A 19,769-nucleotide genomic window follows, 5' to 3' on the forward strand; every position below is an offset into this window, starting at 1 on the left:
TACAGGGTGCCCTCCACTCCGTGCACGCACGACGCACCATGCACGCACTACAGTGCGCCTCATCTCCAGGCCAGAAGTCCATCTCGTTCTCCTAAGCCGCCGATCATAGCCATCCCGTCCTCCCCATCACAGCGCATTCCTGAAGCCCATCCGCTCTCCCCCAGCGCCATCTGAGCCATCCGTCTCCCCAGCTCCATGACTGAAGCCGATCCCGCCGCTTTACCCCAGCACGCCCATTGCTGAAGCCACTCCGCTTCTCCCCCTAGCGCCGTTCTGAGGCATCCGTCCTCCCCACGCGCCCCGTCCCAGCCACCTCCGTACTCGCCCCCGATCCCCATTCAGAACCGCGCCGGTCCTATGTCCCCTGAGCCGTCAGAGCCGAAGTCTAGCTCAGGAAGCCGCTAGAAAGCCATTCGTCAGACACGGAGTCTTGCCAGAGCACCGCCAACCAGACAGGGACGTCCTGCCAGACGCCGGCCCAACCCAGACAAGGATACCTCGCCAAGACCGCCAACCGCAAGACAGCGACTCTGCCAGAGCCGCCAACCATGACAGGATCTCCGCCCCAGAGCCGCCAAACCAGACTGCATCGCCAAGCCAGCCCAACCAGACCGGAGGGATCTGGCCAGACCGCTAAACCAACATGGATCTTGCCAGAACGCCGCCCAACCAAGAGCAGGACTGCCAAGCGCCATCGGAATTAAGCCGATGAGCGTCAGAAACCAGCCACGTAGAGCCTGCACTGAGCGTCCTAGAACCTGCCACCGGAGCACCATGAAGCGTCCAACACACCGCCATGAGCCAATGACGCGGTCCAGAGCCCGCTCAGCCATGCCATAGCTTCCACAGAGCCGTCTCCAGGGCCCACGCCAAATAGCTCAGAGCTCAGCCCAGCCGATGAGGCGTCCAGCAGCCAGGTCAGCGAGCCATGAGCGTCCAGAGGCCGTAGCTAGCAAGTGGCGTCCAGAGTAGCCGCACGCGCACAGTGGAGCGTCCAGAGCCGCTCACGCGTAGCCGATGACCGTCCAGAGCCGGTCAGCAGCCATGGACCGCCATGAAGCTGTCATCCAAGCCGCTATGACCAGCCGAGAGCCTCATCCAGCCATTGACCAGCCACGAGCCCTTCCGCCACCAGTAATCCGCCAGAGCCAGCCACCAGGACCCCCGCCGAGCCAACGCCACCGGAGCGGCCAGAGCCTTCCGCCAGCCAGATCCGCTCAGCCAGTCCATGGTGTTTCCCCCCCCCTTCGTGTGTCTGCCCCTCATTCCTCAGGGTCGATGCCCTAATTTAGGTGGGGTTACAACTAGGGACGGTCATTTTTGAGGGAGCTTACGCATAAGCGTGTAGTGACTAAGAGGGGTATTGGGAATCCACGCCCACGAGCCCTGAGCCAGCGCACCGTGGTCAGGATGCCCACCCAACCCCCGTCCCCTAGACTTTGTAGCTGCGTCTGGGAGTTAGCACCTTGGAAAGCGGGCGGGGTTATGCTCGACAGTTGTTCCTACTCCTACTTTCTTTATGCTTATATCGCTGTATATGTTTAGCAGGCTCAGGGCAGTTGGGCCGTGGGCATTATGATCGTTTTGTGTTTTCTGATCTTTAGCTTGCACCTCTGTACTCAGCCTCCTCACCCGTTATCTACATCGTTCTCTCCAGAATCGAACATGACTGTATATTGACAGTCTCCTTCCTTTCTGGATTCGAGAAACCATATATAGGTTGGCTCGGTTCACACCAACGATATCTCGTTCTGGGCGAGTGATCGTCTCCCTGATGCTCTTTCCGTGTGCATCGTGCATGCTAGCGCACACCACACAGGGACTGGTCTTTGCGTGCTTCGCATCTCGCGATCTCGACGAACTCGTAGTCTAAGTCCTGTCCCGTTCGAGTTCCTGCCGGCTATCCTTATCGTAAGTTCCCGCATGTTCACGTCTTGCCTTAACACGTCACATGCGTTGCATACTTTGATAATTCTCATCCAGTATTAGCTTTTTCGGGTTCGTTCTTCGTCGCTTTCAATAAATCATCTATTCATCTCATACGCTCAGGCTGCGTATTGGGTTTCACCGATGCCTTCTCTCCTCTCCTCGTGTCCGAGGAAGAGGACAGACGACAGCCCTGTACACCACATTGGTTTGACTGCAACAGTGAGTGCACAACACCCTCAATTCGAAGCGGTGGGATAACAAATGAATTAGTGGCCACATTCTCTTGCAAAAAAACCTGATAAAAAATGTCAATCACAAATTAATTATAAGGGAGGCTTGGCACAACTTATGAATTTTGAATGATGAATATAGCTACGATTTCCCGCTTATGTTTTCAACGGTGAATGAATGAACAAAATGGCAAGTAATTAGTAATCAATGGCTTATCAACAGAAACTGTAACAAGTGGGTCGAGCGTCGGAAATCCTCACTGAACTCCTAGTTTAAGAATAGACCCATATGCACCCGGACAGAAGACGAGACAGAGAGCGAGAGTATGTGCATCAAATCAAAATGCCGTTGTCAGACGCACGCGCGTGCAGTAGCAAAACAGCTGTAGACTTTCTGAAAAGAAACGTTGAGTTAAAGCGAAGCATAACAACATATTATCGCCGAACCATCAAGAATGAACTACGTAACCACCAATACACAACAAATCAATAGGGGCTGACGCACTTCACCAAGCCAAGCGAGACACCGACACTCGCCCAGTACTTGCAAGTCGAATTGTGACCAATCCACGGCCGAGCGTACGAAGGACCCTTCCGGTCACAGTACAGCCATATTTGAAAGCACCCAGGTACAATAATACCGTCACGATACTCGTATGCACTATTTGTCGTCCAAACTACCGGAAGCCGAGTAAAAAGTCATCAGGCTAATCAGGCACATCGTACAAACAGTAGCAGGCACACAGTCGTACATTGAACGAAACTGCTAAAGTTTCGAGAATGGTGTCCGATATGCGTCATGCGAATGACAACACCACGAAGCAGCCCCTAACCGACCCTCAGACCAAGCCCCAAGCTCCCTAAGCCACACACGTCCTCAACCAGTGAGCACTGGAACACTTCGCTACCCACGCAGCAACTTGCGGATGCACCAACAGCCCATCCCAGGTAATTGGCCAACACAACAACCCTCCAAACATCTTGAACCACCATTAACAGCGCACATGTGACTCCTAACTAAGGTCTCGCACGTCGCTCAGTTAATCATCGAGTACAATTCACTTCCCATATAACTGCTTACTTATATAGAAAATCCATCGGCCAATCATACATTAACGGTGCAAACAGGTCTTTGTCCAGCACATGGGGTACTTACAGCTGCACCCTGAATTGGTTATTGAGAGAGTGGGCGTGGAAATACGAATTGGGATAATTAAACTCTCAAGTGTACAGCACTATATGGAACTACTTCATTATGAGCCGAGCTTATGCCACGAGCACAGGAAACAAATATCTCCAAACGCCAACACGGCATTCCCTATCTTCGAGTATCACATACTATTTATCTCAGTGAAATCCTATTAGAAAGTAAATGGATACATATTCTCTTTATGTAACGGCGCTTTACCGAACATTTTATCTAAGAGAACAAACCAATCGAAAGTTATCCACGTACAGTGAAATACATAACCTCCAGGTAAGCCCTTTTCTTACAGCAACGATCAAACATACATGGGCGTCGCACACACCCCTCAGCACTCCTCTAGACCCACAGCAATTAGCATCTTTATTACCTGAACAACAACAGAGTGACCATACCAATCTAACGACTTCTACAATTCTGCCCCACTCGCATTGTTCTTTTACCTTTCCCCTCTTCCTGCAAGGCTTCTCCTCCAAACTTCTTTCTCCATTCCTCCCTTCCACACTAGCTCATCTAGGCCTATGCACTTGTTGCCCGCCACTCCCAGGTCGCTTTTACATCTCAAAGCATGCTTTCTCAACTGCATCCATTTCTTTTCCATCTCACACTTTGTCCATACAACACGAATAAGCTCCAATCGGTCTTTTGGTCATGCCTAACCTGTGTAGCAATAATTTGTTCCAGTATGGATCCTACCACACTTCACACACACCCGTATTATACCGCTATTTTCAGCACCCCACTATGCCACTTCCCAGAACACTGCAACATTATTTGATAACCAACCAACGATATTGCACCGCATCCTTTTCCGTGAAACTTCCTCGAGCCCACCACAACGTAGGCGAAGCAGCCAGAAGTAACGAACCCGACTTAAGACGGGGCAAACGCATTACCTCTAAGCACCTATACCTAAGAAGTATGTATCAATCACAAAACAAATACTATCGCTGCTGCAACCTGTCTGCGTCTAAGATGTAATTACACTGCTAGCATCCAGCCTAGCGACTGCGGAGGCAGACAAAGTGTAAATATAAATGTTCAGTCACCCTACCTTCTGCCCAATGGTCACTGTCCCTTCACCTCAAATCTCTCTCCTCGACGCTGTGCGCATGCACCTTACTGTACAACTTCTCCTTGTAAGCACTAGGGCTAGGTTGTCAAGCCTACCATGATGAGTACACGGGAAAATGAGCATCATGTAGTAGCCCCTAAACCTGGTCGATGTTACATTAAGCTGGTGAAATATAAATATGAACTGACAGCTCCACATATGCTGTAATGGAAATAACGGTCATGTTCATTAAAAAACAAAAGGATCATCCTCCTTCATCTTAACAGCACACTGACCGCCATTGGTGCGGTAATCGTAGTGTATGTAGATGTGTGTGTTTTGTGTGGAGAGTGTCAAGTGTAGGTGTGTGGTTGTGTTTTGTGTGTGTGTGTGTGGTGGTGTGTGTGTGTGTTGTTGTGTGTGTGTGTGTGAGTGAGTGAGTGGAGTTTTTATGTGTATATATACAGTGCACTCGGAGATTCAGACCTCTTGACATTTTGTTAGGTTACAGCCTTCTTCAAAAATGGCAAAAAAGAGTTTTCCCCCCATCAATCTACACACAATGCCCCATAATACAAAGCAAAAACAGTTTTTTTGAAAATTTAGCAAATTTTATAAATTTTAAAAACCTACCTAAATATCACATTACCATAAGTATATTTGACCATTTACTCAGTACTTTGTACAGCCTCGAGTCTTCATTTGGTTGCAGCTAACAAACTGTGCACACCTGTATTTGGGGGAGTTCTCCCATTCTTCTCCGCAGATACTCTCAAGCTCTGTCAGTTGGATGGGAGCGTCAAATGATTGTCAATTAGCCTATCAGAAGCTTCTAAGCCAAATGACATAATTTCTGAAAGTTCCAAGCTGTTTAAAGGCAAAAGTCAACTAGTGATTGTAAACTTTGACCCACTGGAATTGTGATAAAGTGAATTATTAAGTGAAATAATCTGTCTGTAAACAATTGCTGGAAAAAATGACTTGTGTCATGCACAAAGTAGATGTGACGCAGCCGGAGAAACCTCTCTCTTCAATGAGAGCCCAAGTTTCCCCAGGTCAAGTATGCAAAAATTTGTCATCTCGAAGCAGAAGTGTAAGTGAAAGTGGAAAAATGACAACATACTGCTCTCTGTGTTTCTCTCGCTCTCTTGCATCTCCTTCATTTTTGAGAAAATTAATTTGTTCAAAACTGTTCATAACATATATCTTGCTCTCTCTGAGTCAACTACTCACCACATTTATGCACTGCAGTGCAGCTAGCTGGTAGGTATGAGTTCAGTATTAGACTCATTCTATGATCCTTGATTGCAAAACAGGGTGTATAAACTTAACATGTAAGTGTTGGTCCATTTTCATGAGCTGAAATAAAAGATCCCAGAAATGTTCCATACGCACAAAAAGCTTATTTCTCTAAAACGTTATGGACAAATTGTGTTACTCCCTGTTAGTGAGCATTTCTCCTTCGCCAAGACAATCCATCCATCTGACAGGTTGTGGCATATCAAGAAGCTGATTAAACAGCATGATCATTACACAGTAGCACCTTGTGCTGGGTACAAGAAAGGCACTCTAAAAATGTTCATATATGTCACACAACACAATGCAACAGATGTTGAGGGAGCGTGCAATTGGCATTCTGACTACAGGAATGTCCACCAGAGCTGTTGCCAGATAATTTAATGTGATCTCTTCCATAAGCTCCTCTAACGTCCATTTTAGAGAATTTGCAGTACTGTCAACCAGCTTCACACCGCAGACCACATGTAACCACACAGCCCAGGACCTCCACATCCAGCTTCTTCAATTTGGGATAGTCGGAGACCAGCCCCGGACAGGTGATGAAACTCATTTTACATGACTGATTCCTTATATGAACTGTAACTCAGTAAAATTGTTTCAATTGTTGCATGTTGTGTTTATATTATTGATCAGTATATTTGTATCTAAAAAAGATAACAATTTAAATGTGGTCCTCCCTTTCTATTCTGAGGAGCCTCCACTGACATGAACCACACACACACACACACACACACACACACACACACACACACACACACAAACAACCAACACACACACACACACACACCAACACACACCACAACACAACACACACACCACCACACCACACACACAACACACACCACACACACAGAATAATGGTTGAGCACTCCTCACACACACTGAAGAAGACTTTCCAAATTCAGTCCTCTGAACCCCAAGAGGTGTTCATTTTTTTTTGACCTAGCACTACACAGCTGATAAAAAATGTACTAATCATCAAGCTTTAATAATTCGAATCAGCTATGTTGTGTAGGGCCTAAAAAAAATCAGTCCTTGGGGTTCAAGGCCGAGTTTGGAAACGCTGGCTTAGACTGAAATGCCTGTGTGTCTTTAATATATTTCACCCTGCTCCTCCAAACAGAAAAGAAACACAGTAAAAGTCACAAAATGAATTTTTGGAGTTCGTCTGTTTTGTGTGTGAACTGTGAACCGCCCTCTTTTTACTGAATCATTTCTGGTTTTAATGCACCAATCTAACATGTTTTCTATGTTGGTTGAACTCAATGTTACCATCTTTCATCCCTACTCTAGAGGAATATGGGGGCACTTAGGATGCCCACAGATACACACACACACACCTGGGATGGAGATATGGCACACTTAGGATGCCCACAGACACACACACACACCTGGATGAGGGGATATGGGGGCACTTAGGAGGCCCAGACCAGTAGGAGCTCAGGCTCCATCTCCCCTTGGGTGTCTGTAATGATGTCAGCCAGGATGAAGACAACACATACAGAAACTTTCGTCAGCACTTCAGATTTTCGCACCAACCCCATTATAACTAACCCAATTCAGCGTATAAACTAACTAACGATTAGAATCAGGTGCGCTAGATTAGGGTTGGACTGAAAATCTACAGGAGGTTAGGACTCCAAAACAGGTTGAAGAGCCCTGACAGACAAACAGACCTCACAGATAAGGTACCTTTCATGTTCACTTTTCCAAGACGGCTGTCAAAGGAAACTGGAGGAATTGATGACCCTTCGACCTCTATCATATGTCTCACAAAGCTCTATAAAAAAAATGGATTATTTTGAAACGCAAACGGTCACTATAGAGAAGCAGACAGCTGCCTTACAAAGAATCGAATTTAACTCTTAAATGTATATAATGTAATCGAAAATGTAATCTACCTAATTTCCAAAAGTAAATATAATAAAACAATAACTAGTAATGCTGCATAGTTCAAGAAAGGTTAACATCTCACCTTTCTGTAAAATTAGTTGTAAATTGCAGAGGTGTCACGTTTTTGGACACAAGCTCAAGTACACAGTACAAATTTGATAAAGATATAAAAATATAATATATTTATATGACGTATTTTCCTTTTTAACAAAACTGTATGAATAAGGCTTGAAATGGCATTTTTTTTTCTAAAATATAGTATTTATAAAATGACTAAGATAAGATTTCACCTTCCTTATAATTGTAAAATACATATTTGTTTTATTTATTGTTAGAGAAAATGTGCATATTTTCTAAACGTCTCTCTTGATCAAAACTTCTGCCCCGATCGCTGTGAACGTCTCACAGAGCTCTAGCTTGGCTTCCTGAAATCTCATTAATCTTGTACATCTTTAACAAAGAGAAATGTTGTTTGTTTCAAATCTATGAATTATTTTAAATGACTGGATATAAATCAATCTCTACATGGTACAATACAAAACCACTCTCTCCTGCTGCATTATGATGTAAGGATTCCAGGCATATGCGTTTTTAGTGGCTGTGTATAAGGTTGAGCCATGAGTTGATGGACAGTCAGAAGAGCGAATTAAATGATAGGGTTGACATCCCAGCTTCAAGTGGTGTCAGATTTGACATCCTGCTTCACACAGATACAGACCAGGGTTGGGTAGGTTACTTTCTAAATGTAATCCGTTACAGTTACTATTACTGTCCAATTTTTTAACTTAAGTACTAGTACTTGTTGGATGACTCAACTCAGTAATGTAATCTGATTACATGCAGTTACTTTTAGATTACTTTCCCCTTAAGAGACATAAAGAGAAACAACAAAATGAGTACAAAATTAAAGCAGAATACATATGAGATAACAGATTAAAATCAAATTCAAAATTGAACGAATGTATGGATGCTACATTTTTACTTTATGGGGTGGTTTGTAGCTTCTTTCCTTAATCCATCCGCTTTCTCACTACATATAGTACTCACAATATTAAAAAAGATGAAAATCATACTATATACATTTAACAAACTAAACGATCAAACTCAGATTCCTATGTCATTCGCAGATAAAATAATAAAATAAACCCGACATATAATAGACGCATTACAAAGAATAAGAGAACATATGGAATATAGGAAGATATAGATATAGTATATAAGAAATGAAAACACACTACATAGACCATTAGACACAACAACAATACCATACTATATATAAATAGATATAAATAATATAGAAGAAGAAATAGAATAGACATCCATAGATCAAAGTTGACAAAAAGTTACGCTACATAGAAACAAGAAAAACTATAAGAGACAATGAGCTAATATGAAAATTAACAACATAATGACTAAAAGCTCAAATAAACATATATATAGAAATACACAATAGAACAATATTAAAACAATAATTATATAAGCGACAACTTAATAATACGATTAAGAAGATGACAAACATTAAATCTAGAATACTCAATGACATAATATGCAATGTTTAAAGGAGAAAAACACAAAGATAACACACAACGAGAACAAAAATACCGACCCATAACATTAAGGTAAAAAAAACAAGGAGAACAAAAGACACATAAAAATATAAAACACAACATACATAAATATAGAAATACTACATCACTACTATACAATCTCCTACACATAATATAGAAGTATGAGAACAATACTGAGAGAAGAGAGATTACCATTCTCACAAGACACAATCACATAAGAACATATATATTACCAACAGAGCCAGGACGATTTTTATTGATATCATCATAAGAATGAATAAATTTCCCTATATAACAAAGATGACAATATTATCAAGAGTACAAGTATCACACAAAAAAGGCACAATAAACCAATGATAGCAAAATAACATAGAATACAATATATATACCAAATGTAATAGCAACATCAAATATAAAGTGACAATCACAGCACACAATCACAATGAGAGCAGCAAAAAAAAAAAATAATAATACAACCTCAGATAATAACAATAGAGCCCCAAATCAGAATAAAATACCCATGCACACAAAAAAAATCATAAATCAACAAATCAAAAGACATAATATCAACTAGACATAATATAATAAATATGACTCTATGATAATAAACAATACAAAACACATATACTATCAAATATATATCAATACACAATCTAATGAAGAGATAAGAAGATACAATCTATATAAGATAGAATAACTAGATAGACTAGTTATATTAATAGTAAATAAAACAACACACAACACACACTTACACAAATGAAAATATACACTAACACAGTAGTAAAGACGTATAGGGTCTAGAAACAACACACTACAATGCCGCAATAAAAAGTAAAACTAAGCATCAACACACCATTCAAAATTTACTGATCATTGATTTCTCTCCTGCACATGACTGCTTCAACTTGGTACACTCACATTCTGTCACTAAATCTCCCTAAACGCACAAGTATCACCAGTAAACCTTACACTCTCAACTACCTCAGCATAACATTTAACTGATTCTGATCATCCAAAGTTACTCTACTGTACAAAACACCACACCTCGACAAGTAACCTAGTAACTGACACGGATTACATTTAGAAAGTGCAACCACAACCAACCTTGCTCCGGTAAATCTGATCCGAAGCACGATGTCCAAATCTGACAACCACTTGAAGCGTGGCGATGTCACCACCCTATCATTAATTCGTCTTCTGTGACTGTCCATCAACCTTCTGGCTCAACTCTTATATCACAGTCCACTAAAAACGACAATTATGCCTGAATCCTACCTCATAATTTGCAGCAGGACTTTTTTTGATCTGATTTTTTGTTTTGGGTTTTGTTATCTTTTGTTTTTTATGTCTATCATTTTTATATGAGAAGATCTGTTTTTTTGATATATCTCATTTCATTTTTTTTTTTTTTTAGACATTAATTCATTATGATTTTTATTTAGTTTACAGAAACACAACTTTTTGCTTTACTTTGTTAAATATTACAAGATTTCTTAATTGCTTTTTTTTTTTTTTTTTTGCCTTAATATACGCCAGCAGCTTTTTCTAATTTCTTTGTGTTTTTGGGTCGGTTGGTTTGTGTTGTTCAGGAACTCCAAGCTTATGAGCTCCTGTGAGAGCGTGTCACCCGACGATCGGGCAAGAAGTTTGTCAAGAACGAACGTTAGAAGAATATGCACATTTCTCTATACAATAAGCATAACAAATATGTCTATTTTTACAATTATCAAGGAAGTGAATCTGTATAGCTTAGTCGATTTTAATCAAATACCTTATTTAGAAAAAAAATTGCCATTTCAATCCTTATTCATAACAGTTTGTTAAAAAATCGATTACGTCATTATTAAAATATATAATATTTTTTATATCTTATTTCAATAGTACTGTTGTACTGAGCTTGTGTCTCAAATCCGTGACTACACTCTGCTGCCAAGGCCCTTTACAACTAATCTTACCAGAAAGGTGAATGCTTAACCTCTGTCAGTTAACTTGCTAGCATGTATCTATGATGTGTTCGTGTGTGGGAGGGTATATCCTTAGCTTTTTCGAAATTAGGGTAGAGTTACTATTTCTTATATCTGTGGTGGTGGTAGTGATAACATATTTAGGTAGTTAATTCCGATTCTTTGTCCAGGCACGCTGTCTTCTTCTCTTATAGTGACCGTTTTTGCCCTGCGTTCAAAGAATAATCCATTTTTTTATAGAGCTTTGTGAACATCCTGTATTAAGGTCGAATGTTGCGGTCATCAATATTCCTCAGTTATCCTGTTGATCAAATGCCGTTCTTTGGGAAAGCCAGGTGAAATGAAATCCGTACCTTTATCTGTGAGATCTGTTTGTCTGTCAGGGCTCTTCAACCCTGTTCTTGGAGTCCTAACATCCTGTAGATTTTCAGTCCAAACCCTATCTAGCGCACCTGATTCTAATCGTTAGTTAGTTTATACGCTTGAATTGGTTTTATATAACTGGGTGGTGCGACAAATCTGAAGTGCTGACGGAAAGTTTACTGCTATGTGTTGTTTCATCCTGGCTACATCATTACAGAACCCAATCGGGAGATGGAGCCATGGTCCTACTGGTTCCTGGGCCTCCTAGTGCTCCCCCATATCCCCTCATCAGGTGCTGAGTGTGTGTGTCTGTGACCTCCTTTTTTCTCTTTAATTCCCATAGTCCTCCTCGAGGAGTGCCAGTGCTGTGTGTGTTGGTTGTTGTATCTGTGGGCATCCTAATTCCCAACTCCTCTAGTAGTGGATTTGTGCAGAGAGGGATGGTAACATTTGGTTTCAACCCACATAGAAAACATGTTAAGATTGAGTGCTTAAAACAGAGAACATGATTCAGTCAAAAAAGAGGGCGTTTTTGGGTTGTTCTTGTGGTTGTTCCAGCGAGTTTCACACAGCAATAACAGGATCGAACTCCAAGAATATTTTTTTTTTTCCATTTTGGACTTTTACTGTGTTCTTTCTTTGGGTGTTGGAGAAGCAAGGGTGAATAATATTTAGACAACCACGAGGCCGATTCAGTCTAAGCCAGCGTTCCCAAACTCGGTCCTTGTGAGACGCTCGCGAAGAGCTTGTTTTTTTTAGCGCCCTAACACAACAAGCTGATTTCGAATTTATTAAAGCTGAATGATTAGTACATTTTTTATCAGCTGTGTAGTTGCTAGGTCAAAAAACCAAAATTGATAATCCACCTCTTGGGTTCAGAGGACTGAATTTGGCGAAAGTCTTTCTTTCAGTGTGTTGTGAAAGGAGTGTCTCGACCATATTTCTGTGTTGTGTGTGGTGTCGTGTGTGTGTGTGTGTGTGTGTTGTGTTGTGTGCCTGTGGTGTGTGTGTGTGTGTCGTGTGGTGTGCGTGTGTGTTGGTGATGTGTGTGTGTGTGCTGTGTGTGATGTTGTGTTGTGTGTGTGTCGTCGTGTTTCATAGGATGTCAGTGGAGGCTCCTCAGAATAGAAAGGGGAGGACCACATTTAAAATGTTATCTTTTTTAGATACAAATATACTGATCAATAATATAAACACAACATGCAACAATTGAAACAATTTTACTGAGTTACAGTTCATATAAGGAAATCAGTCAATTAAAATGAGTTTCATCACCTGTCCGGGTGGCTGGTCTCCGACTATCCCACAATTGAAGAAGCTGGATGTGGAGGTCCTGGGCTGGTGTGGTTACATGTGGTCTGCGGTTGTGAAGCTGGTTGAACGTACTGCCAAATTCTCTAAAATGACGTTAGAGGAAGCTTATGGTAGAGAAAATCACATTAAATTATCTGGCAACAGCTCTGGTGGACATTCCTGTAGTCAGAATGCCAATTGCACGCTCCCTCAACATCTGTTGCATTGTGTTGTGTGACAAWATATGAACATTTTAGAGTGGCCTTTTCTTGTACCCAGCACAAGGTGCTACTGTGTAATGATCATGCTGTTTAATCAGCTTCTTGATATGCCACACCTGTCAGATGGATGGATTGTCTTGGCGAAGGAGAAATGCTCACTAACAGGGAAGTAAACAAATTTGTCCATAACGTTTTAGAGAAATAWGCTTTTTGTGCGTATGGAACATTTCTGGGATCTTTTATTTCAGCTCATGAAACATGGGACCAACACTTTACATGTTAAGTTTATACACCCTGTTTTGCAATCAAAGGATCATAGAATGAGTCTAATACTGAACTCATAACCTACAGCTAGCTTGCACTGCAGTGCATAAAATGTGGTGAGTAGTTGACTCAAAGAGAGAGCAAGATTATAGTTGAACAGTTTTGAACAAATTAATTTCTTCAAAAATGAAGGAGATGCAAGAGAGCGAGAGAAACACAGAGAGCAGTATGTTGTCATTTTTTCCACTTTCACTTACACTTCTGCCTCGAGATGAACAAATGTTTGCATACTTGACCTGGGGAAACTTGGGCTCTCATTGAAGAGAGAAGTTTCTCCGGCTCGTCACATCTACTTTGTGCATGACACAAGTCATTTTTCCAGCAATTGTTTACAGACAGATTATTTCACTTATAATTCACTTTATCACAATTCCAGTGGGTCAGAAGTTTACATACACTAAGTTGACTTTGCCTTTAAACAGCTTGGAACATTTCAGAAAAATGATGTCATGCTCTTTAGAAGCTTCTGAAGGCTAATTGACATCTCATTGACGCTCCCCATCCAACCTGACAGAGCTTGAGAGTATCTGCGGAGAATGGGAGAAACTCCCCAAATACAGGTGTGCCAAGTTTGTAGCATCATACCCATGAAGACTCGAGGCTGTACAAAGTACTGAGTAAATGGTCAAAATACTTATGTAAATGTGATATTTAAGTAGGTTTTTTATTTCTATAAAATTATGTGTGTAGATTGATGGGGGGAAAAAACTATTTTAGCCATTTAAGAAGAAGGCTGTAACCAACAAAATGGCAAGGGGTCTGAATACTTTCGAGTGCATGTATATATTACACCATATAAACACCACTCACTCACACACACACACTCCACACATTGACACTCCCACACAAAACCACACATACACATACAGTGGGGGCAAAAAGTATTTAGTCAGCCACCAATTCTGCAAGTTCTCACACTTAAAAAGAGATGAGAGAGGCCTGTCATTTTCATCATAGGTACACTTCAACTATGACAGACAAAATGAGGAAAAAAAATCCGAGAAGAGATCACATTGTAGGACTTTTAATGAATTTATTTGCAAATTATGGTGGAAAAATAAGATATTTGGTCAAATTAACAATATAGGATTTATCTTCAAATATCTTTTGTTATTATCTTTGCTTTATGGCAATGACAGAGGCTCAAAACGTTTTCTTGATGGTGCAGTGCACAAAGAGTAATTATATACAACACAACTGTTTGCATGGTTGGCAATAACAATTATTTGCAGGGCCCTTCCGCTATCTCTCGCAGGTCTTACCTCTTTTAGTAATACCTACCCTTCGTAGTGGATGCTATGTGAGCGCTGCTTAGTGACATTGGCGGCAAACGTTTTCTGGGAACGATCTTCACAAGGTTTTCAGCACACGTTGCTGATGGTATTTTGTGGCCATTCCGCCATGCAGGTGCTGCCGTTCTAGAGCAGTGATGTTTTGGGCAACACGGGACGCTGTTCTTCCTCGCAAAGATTTTCGTCATGGGGGTTGAGATCTGGCGAAGAACTGGCGGCAATCTAGCGCCACGTCCGAGGACACCTGAACTATGTCTGCTCTCACTTCTCACGAATCCCACTCCCTTCCCCGTTTGTACGCGTTTCTATCGGGGCTGAGGGATGGAGCACTTGGCTTGTAGGCCATGTCTTCCAGGGACCGTATTACATGCTTCTTACGAAGCCAACTCCTTCAGTGTGTGCTCATCGCGTGGCGGAAGACCCTGTGTTCCTCGGGAATCATATGCCTACAAGTTGCGCATGTTTGAATCACCACATGCCCTTGTGCACTGACGGTAAGGACATTTTTCGGATTTTTCGCCCTATCGTCAACATATGAATGTCTTCAAAGGCGAGGATTTACATTTCCTACTAGAACACCCAACATTCTCATTCCCATATCGTGTCACCACCGCAGTTACTATCAGTTCCTTTCCTTTTTACCACCGCTGATCACCTTCTATTGCAGAAATAACATCACGACAGCCCCATTTAGCATGACAAGGTGAATTAAATCCAGCCCCTCCCCAAAATGAGCCACTTTCAACCCTGAGGTTATCGGCCATCTACCGAGTTGTGTCTTTCTATCGGCATAGCTGCAAGTCTCTAGAGTATCGGGTAGTTTTCTTTTGTGGATGCTCAACCCCTACAGCACAACTTGCTAGTTTTGTATCCTCCGCTCTCTCAATATACCCAAAAAAGTTACATCAAATCGTTCTTTGGTTTGTGAGTTTATCTTAACCATCACTAAGAAAGTATTTACTACCCATTATTTCTTGTTCTTTACATGTCTGGAACCACATATCCCAATGAATATGCTCTCTAGCTAAATTCAGACGGGCCACTGGGACATTCCTCGATACGTGACTAAGTCATGGCTTGGCTTCTAGGGTTCAACGCTGGCACTGCATCATAGGACTTGAAATGGCTCTCCTTGCGCTAGGCAAAACTCCAGCAAACCCGTGTGCAGTCTGGACATGACTACTGCTTTTAAGCATGGGGGACGTCAAGTTGCTTGTCTCGTGCGCACTGCATGGTTAAGGTTATGGCATTTGTTAACTTCTCTCGTCTCCAGCTGCTCGGCGGCAGGTCATAATGACGAGCGTATGTGATACTGGATAGGGCCTCCAAGGCCGTCGTTTGTTGTCTGTGACTGATTTTGTCCCAGCATTTCTCTTGTCAGGGTCAGCTCTCCACGTTCTTGTGCCTAAGTCATGTTCCTTCGAACCGGCCCTAACGGGGGTTCTGGATTTTTGCTCACGTGTCTGTGAGTAGTCTGTTGACCTTCGATTTTGAACCCCAGCGCGGCCGCGTGACAGAATGAGGGCGTGATGCATTATCAGTGTGTGCCGCTGCCCATGTCTATCGACTATTCTGAGGCCTAATAATGTGCTCCCCAGGTATGATTTGTCTTCAAAACCAGCTGATCAGTCGTTCTTGTACTTTACCTTTATTGCAGATTTCGTAGTCTTCTCCCAGCCCTCAGTTTGCATGGTCTACAATTCCGTTTAGCGAGAGGTGATCCCTCTTGACCAGCATCTTTGGTCGTGGGCCAATAGTGGTGAGTTTTGCGTAGTGTGACTGATTTGAGGTTAGTATGGGACAGGTGTCTATTGTCCTAAACTGAATTAAACAGAGGTCTCAACAGTGCCGACCATTGTAATAACACGGGCTAAGAACGACCAGTTCCGAGCCGACCAGAGAGAGCCTCCGTCGCTCATAAAGAGAAGAAGTTACGGTCTGTGAGAGCCAGAAATCACTATGCTTTAATGGGTATGGTGGGTTACCCAATTGACTTATTTTTCCACCAATAATTTGCAAATAATTCATTAAAAATCCCTACAAATGTGATCTCTGGATTTTTTTTCTCATTTGTCTGTCATAGTTGAAGTTGTACGTATGGATGGTTAAGCATTATTTAAGCAGATGAGTCCCGTCTCCTTCAAGATCTGTTTTGATTAGGTGGGAGAGAAATCGGTGGTGCACAATTTGTGTGACTTAAAAACTTTTTTGACCGCAGACTGTACAACCTAACATCATACTCCCATTATGGTCGGTGTCCGAGGTGTCTTGGTTTAAGGGATGAGAGAGGTCAAATGATTTACTTTTTTAGTGGTCATTTAACATTACAGCATTTACAGCATATTGGATGGAAACTGTCAATTTCATATATAATTGCACCCAGCTTAATGTAACTATAGACAGGGTTTCAGCGCTACTACATTGATGCTCAACATATTTCCCTGTAGCGTCATTTCATGGCAGGGTTGCCTACCAAAACCTAGCCTTATAGATAAAGGATTTTAACAACGCGTGCACGCCAGGTCAGAGAAGAAAGATTTGGAAAACGAGGGTGGAGCAGTACAGTGACAGGAGCGAATTGACACCCGATAGTGGACACAATTAAATATGTACACTCTTTGCGCTGCCAATCTAGCTGATCGAGGAGTTGTTAATCACGTAATAGTCCAGCCCCAGTTACACACAACGGATTTTTATTGAACATTTCTTCTAGGTATATACGAGTAACTTAAATTCTTCTTCTTCCCTATTGGCCAGATGTTCACAACAAATCGGCATCTTGTATCACATAATGTCATTTCTGGAATGCCATAGGTGTAGAAATACGGTATAGTAAATCCAGACTGAACAATATTGTAAACAGCGTTACAACCAAACCGAGAGCTATCTGTGTATGACAAATGGAGAAATGGAAAAGAAATGGAACCACGAAACATCTGAAAGTAAAACCTGAGGGGAAAAGTGCAAGCCAGAGAGGAGTGAGAGAAGGAAAGATTGAAACYTGCAGAAAGGGGAAAAAAAGAACATACAGAGATGTAAGATCTTAATTGGATCACCCTGTTGCAGGAAAACTTTCCTGCAGAGCAGGACATTTTTTACTTGTAGTAAAAAGGCTTCTGAGGTTTGTAATTTCCACTTCTAAATTTCAGACTTGATTTTCTCTTACGAAAAATGTATCAACCCTTACAAAAAAATATCCATTATTTATAATTCACATAGTTATTCACATATCCTGTTGCTGGAATATTATTTTCCTGCTGTGGCAAACTGGCTCTAATGAAGATCCTATATCTGTACACTGAGCTTATTTCCCAATCTAATTCCACCACTCTCTCAAACCAGATCAGGTGCACTGTAAACCCCAATGTGCTGACAAAACCTGTTGCACTTAATRTATAGGACAGTTACTTAAAGTACAGTTACTTAAAGTGATTTTGTACTCATTACTCAAACCTRTAGAGTCACTGTGACCCTGTAGGTGRTTCAGATTTGAGTTGTGCCAGTTCCTGGGGCCTTCATCAAGTTCCTAGGCGAATGTTCCATGCGCACGCATTCGCATACGCATATCGACACCTCACACTTTCACACTTCATGTACGCTGTTGCTACTCTGTTTAGTACATGTCCTGATAGCCTAATCACTTTTACCCTTACCCACATGTGCATACGGTATTACCTTAATTACCTCAACTACTGTACTGTACCTCGTATCCCTGCACATTGACTCAGTACTTGTTCTCCTTGTAAATAGCCCCATTATTGTTTTTATTGTGTTACTAGTTCCTTTTATATTTCGCAAATATTTGTCTTCCTTTTAACTCAACGTTTTTTCAGAAAGTCTACAGCTGTTGTACTCCGCGCGCGTCTGACCAACGGCATTTGATTTGATGCACATCTCTCTGCCTCTCTCGCTCTCTCTTCTGTCGSGTGCATATGGGTCTTTCTATAAACTAGGATACCAGTGAGGATTTCCGACGCTGACCCACTTGTTACAGCTGTTGATAAGCCATTGATAATAATCTGCCAATTTGTTCATGTCATTACGTTAAAACATAAGCGGGAAATCGTAGCTATATTCAATCAAATTCAACAATTCATAAGTTSTCCAGCTCCCTTATAATTATTTGTGATTACATTTTTTATCAGTTTTTGCAAGAGATGTGGCCACTTTCATTTGTTTCCCACCGCTTCAATTGAAGGGTGTTGTGCTACTCTGTTGCAGTCAAACCCAATGTGGTTATTATGAGGACGATAACATCTAATGTTGGCTTCAACTTGGCTTTCCAAACAAATCCTTCCATTAAAATAGGAACCTGGTTTTTGGTCACTTTCTCATAATTAATGATTAATGATACAGCTATTCATGTCTTTATTATGTGTGCCTGTGTTGGCCAAATACTGTAGATTCGAGAAATATCTCCATGCATGCATCCAATCTACGTATTTAGTCAGGCAATATCCACATTATTTGCACATATTTTAGAATGTAAAAATAATTTCAACATCAAGGCTTAAAAAAATKCATTATTCTTAAAGTGGTGAAGTGGCACACTTCATGCATGCTTTTTGGGGAGGTGGGTTCTATATTAGGCCCTATATGTACAATTATWTAAATTATACAATTGTATAACRTTGAGGTCCTTGAAAATTACAATTAAGTGCTTGAAAAAGTCCCTGAAAGTCCTTGAATTTGACTTGMCAATGTCTGTATGAACCCTGCTTAAAGGATGTATAGTCCTAGGTCTATGTTGTTGTATAGGTGGAGCTATGGGCTAATTTGCATATATTCACTTTTATTTCTCTAAGTACACATGAGGAACTACATTAAAAAAAATCATTTTTCTTTTGTTTCAAACCATTTTGAAATGTTTATCCCAATGTCACACATTGGCCCCATTTATTTATRGAAAGACCTATATGCACACATGATATTAGTGTTCTGTTATTAAAAGGGACTTTGTGTCTCATGGCCAGGAGTTGGTTATGATTACACACTGTCATTACTTTCCCTGTTCCTCCAGTCCCAATGTGATCTACATTCTGATCTACATCCTGACTGGTTGCATCACTGCCTGGTATGGCAACTGCTCGGCCTCCGACCGCAAGGCACTATACGATGTAGTGCGTACGGCCCAG

The 19,769-nt window shown here is 41.6% G+C and overlaps 1 protein-coding gene across 1 annotated transcript in view; it reads left to right on the forward strand.

The window, feature by feature from the left end:
- The window catches only part of LOC111971222 (pituitary adenylate cyclase-activating polypeptide type I receptor-like), an 87,544-nt gene that overhangs the window by 31,907 nt on the left and 35,868 nt on the right, over positions 1–19,769 (forward strand).

This window comes from Salvelinus sp. IW2-2015, linkage group LG13 (assembly GCF_002910315.2).
Source record: "Salvelinus sp. IW2-2015 linkage group LG13, ASM291031v2, whole genome shotgun sequence".
NCBI classification, from domain to species: Eukaryota; Metazoa; Chordata; class Actinopteri; order Salmoniformes; family Salmonidae; genus Salvelinus; species Salvelinus sp. IW2-2015.